The following is a 7,224-nucleotide window of genomic DNA, read 5'->3' on the forward strand; positions in this document are numbered from 1 at the left end:
CCCTGTGAGGCAACAATGAGTAGGTGCTGGCTATGAACCAGAAAGAGAACTCTCAACAGACTTCAATCATCCTGGCATTTTGATTTTGGACTTCCAGCCTCCAGAACAGTGAGCAAAAAATGTCTATTGTTTATAAACCTATTCTGTCTGCAGTGTTTTGTTACAGCAGACCTAATGAACTAAGACACTGACACTCCATTGGATGACATTTCTCAGCTCCCGTGGAGACCCCTGGAGTCCCAGCACACATGAAAAATAGCTCAGTCACGGAATGATAGTGCAGGAGAAAAATACCCCAAAATCTTTAAAGAATTGTAATGAAAAAATCTTTATATATTAAACCCCTGATATTTTGAATATGTTTATGACAACAGTTCATATGTGACTTATCTGAGAATAGAGGAGAATAGAGTTTAGTTGAATTAAGAGCTGGGTGGTTACATATCCCTTAGATTATCTCCATTTACATATTCGTCAAACGACAGAAGGTGGTGAGCAAACTTCAAATAGAGCTTTCTCATACTTAACAAAAATTTAGTTACTTGAGTTATAGATGACATGTGGTTTATAAAAAAAAAAAACTTGTACTTTATAAGCTAAGTACACAGACTTCAAAGCTGACATTTTCTTAAGAAAAGTAAACTTCAGGCTTAGATAGAGGATCACCTCTTACCTGTAGATGATGGCACACTTTCCTGGAGACAGTTCTGAAACTTCCCTTAAAAATAATGCCTTAAGCATGAACTTGGAGCATTGAGCATTGACTGCTCATAGTGGCTTGACTGAAGCTCCAAGTCCCGTACTACGACCATGGCATGGAAAATTTTGAGGACAAGAGTTACTATTCTACCTCAGTATGATAAAATAACCTTGGCCAGATTTATAAAAATGATTAGGCTGTGAGCAAAATGTCTTCAAGTCAGTGGTTCTACAAAGACATAAAGTGCAGGATATACACTGTTAATTTGGGGGGAAATAAACTGTTAAATGGGATTAATTTCTAATATCCATAAGAATACCAAAGATCTTCCTGAGGAAAAAAAATATATACGTTTGCTTTCACCTTATTGATACTGAATAGTTTCTTGAAGCAACTTTCTAAAGTAGAATATTAAGCTAAGGTTATCAAAATGTACACTTGTCTTCCTATTTGCCATGACAGGAGAACAATATCTGTTTCACGAAGAAGCTAGGTCAAATCGTTTAGGTATAAGTAGAAGGATTCGTACATTGTCATATAATATATAGAAATGCAAGTTGGTCTTCCACATACAGTGAAATAATGTGACAAGGATCTGGAGGATAATAGGGAGAGAAGAATCTTGGGGAGGGAGTAGGTCATGGGGACACTCCATGAATATCCCCCCTTAAGAAAATCTGCTGTGGAATATAGCTGATGGACAGGCTCCAGCTGCCATCCATTCCTTTGGGTGTCTCTTGTATTTTTACCCCAAGACCACACCTCCACTGGGCTGCTTCCAGCCAATGACAAGCAGGATGAGGAGGCTCGAAATGGACCATTCTTCCCCATCATTGTGGGAGTCCTCTGGTGGGAAACTTCTACCTCAAAAGGTAAAAGTTTTACCTGGTGAGCCTGGCTGAAACTTTCTCAGATCGCACTATGTCAAGGTTTTTCCTATCCATCCTGCATTCTTTCACTCACCTTGCCTAGAGATCTAACATGCAGCGTGCTATGAGAAAGATCGACTCTGAAGTTTTCTGCCTTATTCCATCATAGACATTTTCCCCAATAAATTTCTTGCAGATCTAATCCCATCCTGGCACCTTGATCTAAGAGGCCCTTTCTGGTTTTGAGATCACACTACTCGCCCCGGGGAGTACTTTTGTTTTCAGAATGAGACATTGTTTTGTTGTACTTTGTTTGTTTGTTTGTTTTTGTTTGTTTTTAAATAAGACATTGTTAATGAAACATGACAAATGTGGGGTGCCTGGGTGGCTCAGTGGTTTAAGCCTCTGCTTTCAGCTCAGGTCATGGTGTCAGGGTCCTGGGATCGAGCCCCACATCGGGCTCTCCGCTCAGCGGGGAGCTGCTTACCTTCCTCTCTCGCTGTCTGCCTCTCTGCCTACTTGTGATCTCTGTCAAATAAATCAGTTTGCCAATGTAGCTTATATCCCTGCTCAGCAGGGAGTCTGCTTCCCCCTCTCTCTACCTGCCTCTCTGCCTACTTGTGATTTCCTTCAAATAAATAAATAAAATCTTTAAAGAAAAAAAAAAACATTACAAATGCAGCAACCAATACTTATGGAGAAACAATGTGTTGAAGGTCAAAGATAGGCCCTAGAGCTTTAAAAAAACAAAAAAGAAAAAGTCAGCATGTAAAATTGATAAGTTATGTAGTAGGTAAATCTTGAACACATTATCTTCTTTTTTCCATTTTGAGATTTTTAAACCATAACCATCTTAATACAAACTCACTTCCAGTTAACCTTCCCTTTTCAGGGTAGCAAATACTGTTCTTCTTGTTTGTAACACAGCTCTGTGACCAATACAGCAGAAAACAGTGAGGATAAGGAGACCAACTCTCACATTTGAGAAAACAATGTGTGATACGAGAACTAGCAGAGTAGGATAGTTTAGAAACATGAATACACTTCGACAAAACATCTTAAAGAGCTGAATATAAAAATGCATGGAACTTAGATATCAACATTTAAAGCTGATTTATTTTTATTTTTAGTGTTGTAATACCTACATACAATCCCAAGAATTGGTAGCTATCACCTGGCTATCGTAGTTTAATTTTTCATTTCAAAAAAGCAAGAGGAAAAGCTCACTACAATAATGACAGGGACCTGGGCATCTCTGGCAAAATTCACAATAGAAACTATCTAACAAAAGTTTTAGCCTTCCAGAAAGTTGTTTGTAGGAGCCAGATAGTCAATGACAGATTAGTTTAGTCTCAGACAAGCTGCACACAAAAAGATCTAATCAAGATGAGAAAAGCAGTGGAAGAGAGACTCAAGCCACTGCTCTTCCTCAAATCACTGAAAATTAAATTATTCCCAGCTGTATCTCAGCAGATATCTTTGTAAAAGATAAAACAAGTTTCGCCTTAAATAAATGGTAACACCTATGGTTTGTCCAGACCATTTTAATCCACCAAAGAGTACAAAAAAAAAAATGTTAGACTTAACCTTTAAAATAACCAAATGTTATGCCATGACCCTAACTCTATGAGCATTTTCTATACACAAAATATTGAGAGATTAAGCTTTGTATGTATACCACATGATTCATGTCTTACATACTGTATGTACACCACATAGAATACTCCCATGTACGCAAATATGTTTGTTTTGTATGTGTCACATAAAACTTCGCCCACACAAATATGCAGAGGTATATAGGCACTTTCAAATTTTCCATGAATATTCTGTCTGGTAGCATTCTAATTTATATACAAACCTCAGAAAATTGTGATCTTCACTGAGTGACATAAATTGATTTTGTTGACTACTGTGTCTGCTTTGTGTTTTACAAGGACTAAGAGTCAAGAAGAAAGCCTGACAGATGGAAGCTGAATGCCCTCGCTGCCCCACAGGCGCTAGAGGAAACAATGATTTAAACTTCTCTAGATACCGCCATTGTATGCTCTGCTCTCTCGTATTTATTATGCAGCAAGCACTATGTACTTATTACCTAAGAAATGCTTTATGCCTTTAACACCTAGCCATAATCAATGAGAGCTAATTCAATGATCTCCATCCTTAGAAGTAGTATCTTTTTTTAAAATTTATCTCATTTTTTTTTTATTAAAGATTTTTATTTACTTATTGGATAGAGAGAAAGGGATCACAAGAAGGCGGAGAGGCAAGCAGAGGGAGAGGGGGAAGCACGCCCCCGCCAAGCAGAGAGCCAGATGTCGGGCTCAATCCCAGGATCCTGAGATCATGACCTGAGCTGAAGGCAGAGGTTTAACCCACTGAGCCACCCAGGTGCCCCAATATCTTCATTTTTAGAATTAGAAATCACCCACAATTATGTTGCAGTATTATGTATAAGCAGTAAGTTTTTCCTTGTTTACCAAATAAAGTTTTTCCAGTTTAGAAGTATTGCCCAATTGCTTGAAATATTTAAAAATCCAGAGAATCTTCATGAATATTTTTATCTAATGAAACTAGGATTAAAAAATAATTTGGGAGCTGACCAACTTAGTAACAACTTAATAGCCAGAACCTGATTAAATCATTGTTTACTAAGCTCTGTTTTCAAGGTTCTTATATATGTATATATATATATTTTATTTTATTTATTTTTGTTTGTTTCAAGTTTCTATTTAAATTCTAACTGCTTAACATATAATATAATATTAGTTTCAGTAGTAGAACCTAGTGATTCATCACTTATATGTAGCACCCAGTGAATCATATGTATTTTATATTTTGTTTGCTTCTCTTAAGGCCAAAAATGGAACATATGAAGACAATGTAGTTGAGAAAAATAATAGAAGATGAAAGACAAGAAACAGAGTAACAGGAGAATGGCTTTTGTATCCATGATATGTGGACAAATGAAGTATATGCTACTTGAAAATCCTGCTGACACTGTAAGTAGTTTTAACAACTAGTTTTTTTGTGTGGTTCTCTTTGACAGAGCATCTCCTTTTATTGTGACTCAGCATCCCATTCTGATGCATTGCTCTATTGGTCTCGCACCATACTCTGAGATATTAGAATAATCTGTTGTGTAGAAGATATTCCAAAGGGGTTAAAAATTTTGCCTCAAAAAGAAACCTCTGCCATAAACTGGTATTTACAAGCAACACCATTTAATAACCAGAAAAGTCAGGAGAGAGAAATTGGAAAATTTGCAGGACATCAGACCACAAGAGGTATGGTGCACGGCTGAGAACTGTGCCTTCAACCCAGAACTGTAAATGTTTTGTGCTTTTGAATGAGATGTTCAGTCAGATATTGCTGCAAGAGGAGGCAGAAGAGAGGTTCTGGGGGACAAGGTTAATTATACTTACAGGTCTTAGGAACAGGAGGCATGGCACATGTGCAACCACCCAGGAAAGCCACCAGCATGGTCAGGAGCAGAAGATAGGAGACGTGGGATCCTTTACTGAGAGTTCCTCAGAAAAAGTGGGACAGTCAACAGTTCAGGAATTGCTAATTTAAATACTGTTGATGGGTTCTCAGCTAGAGGGGAGGGTCGTAGTTACCTGTCACCTGGTCCAGTGTAGTTATATGCAGACAAATATTATCTCCAGTGTGTAGGCACCAGTTGGAGGAGGAAGTATGGCTCTGGACTGATTTGTTTGCATGTCACAGATTTGCTTCTGCTGGACACAATGGATGCAGTCTTTTCTTTTCTCCAGGCAGAAAGATTTTTTTTTAACATTTCTGAGTATTGTGATACCCAGAAAATAAATTTAAATTACATATATTTAATATGTATTATATTATATATTATAATTATAATCTTACATATATAAAATAATATATTTGTGTGTGTATGTGTGTATATGTGTGTATGTATATATATATATATATATATAGAGAGAGAGAGAGAGAGAGAGAGAATATAGTAGTAATAAAGATAATACCTATCATTTACTGAACACTTACTTTATGCTGGGCTCTCAACCAATCATTTATCTAATTTTAGAAGTTAGTAGTGGCAAAACCATGATACAGACCCTGGGAGGACTCTAAAGGCTCCCTTTTAATTACTGTTCTTTATTAAGTACCTAGAACTGTATTACTGCCCTTAAACTTGCTGAAAGTACACTCAGAAATTATTCTTCGTTTATTTGTCCCTACATTATGCTTCAATAGCTACGCCACAGGATTGATCATCACTTTCTCAAGAACGATAACTGTGACCACAATAAAGGAATGTAACAACAAATTTGTTTTAAATTACTTTCATGTGTAGTAACATTAATATTGTTCTTGTAATATGATGCAAAAGGCACATTGAGTAAAAATCTGTGAAAGGCAGGGCAGATTTTAACAAAATGGTCACATCACCATAAGGAGGTAATGGGGTCCACCAGAATGCAGAAGCGAAAAAGCAGGCTAGGGAACAAGACGTAGAAATATTTTTTTTATGAAGAAAAACTTGGGGAAGTTGCTGGATTTCGGTAGAATCGCAGTTGCTGGGCCTGGAGAGTGGTGAGGACAAGGGTAAAAACAGAAATGCCAATGGTTTTTTATCTTAGTTTTATGGAACATAAACAATGTACATGAGTGCTGATGTGTAGAGCACTTTGGACTAAAGGCTTGCAAAGAAGGGAGGAGGAGAAGGAGGGGAAGGAGAAGAGGAAGAAGTTTAATACATGAACATGACATTGAATAAACAGAGAACAGCCTTGCCCAGGTGTGAAAAAATATAGCCAGCGTAAGAGAGTGAAACAAAGAAGGGAAATGTATACAATGAAAAGGTAATGCTGTGGAGTCCAAGGAAGATATGCCTTAAGAAGGAGGTGGTCAATGACATTTATGCTTCAGAGAAACATGCAAAATGAGTATCTAGAAAAAAACATTATTAGTTAATACAATGACCTTTAAGAGTATAGCTATTTGTATTCTCTGAAAAGTTTTCTTAAATCATACTAAAAATTGGAATCTTATCTTTTGTGTGTATGCAAAAGACATATTTACGAATTTCTTTATTCACATAGACTGGAGCAAATATTTCTAATGTTATAGTTTTAGCCAAATCCACTTAAAAAATGGGACTGTTCTGAATGCAACCCTGGCTCTTAGGCAGGGGAGAATGCTTTCTTTCAATGTAAGTTGCCTTATCTTTCAAACACACTGAGTTTATCTGTCTTATGTTTCATTTTAGCCTTCCAACACTGAAAGTCTTGAAGGCATTCTGCTTTCTCTAATATTTTACTGTATTTACCCTACTCCATGCAAGCTCATATCATCCTAAATCAGCATTAACATTCCCAGAGATTCTAAGTTGGATGGAGAATTACAAAGTCAAAAAGTAGTTCTGCCCTGAAAGAGCTATGATCTGACCTGAAAGAAAGAACATATATGATTAAAACAATACACTTTCTCAAGCTATAATTGAATTCATCTTAGAAAGTACACCCCATTTTTTCCATTCTTTTCTCCTACAATGAAGTTCAAAGGAATATTCACTGGCCATGGGAAAATTAGAAAAAGCAGGTTGGTCATGGTAATGCTCGTATACTTTTTTTAGTCTTTGTTTGTTTTCACCTTGTGGCAGTTTTTAGCATTAGC

The sequence above is a fragment of the Mustela lutreola genome, chromosome 11 (genome assembly GCF_030435805.1).
Source record: "Mustela lutreola isolate mMusLut2 chromosome 11, mMusLut2.pri, whole genome shotgun sequence".
Taxonomy (NCBI): Eukaryota; Metazoa; Chordata; class Mammalia; order Carnivora; family Mustelidae; genus Mustela; species Mustela lutreola.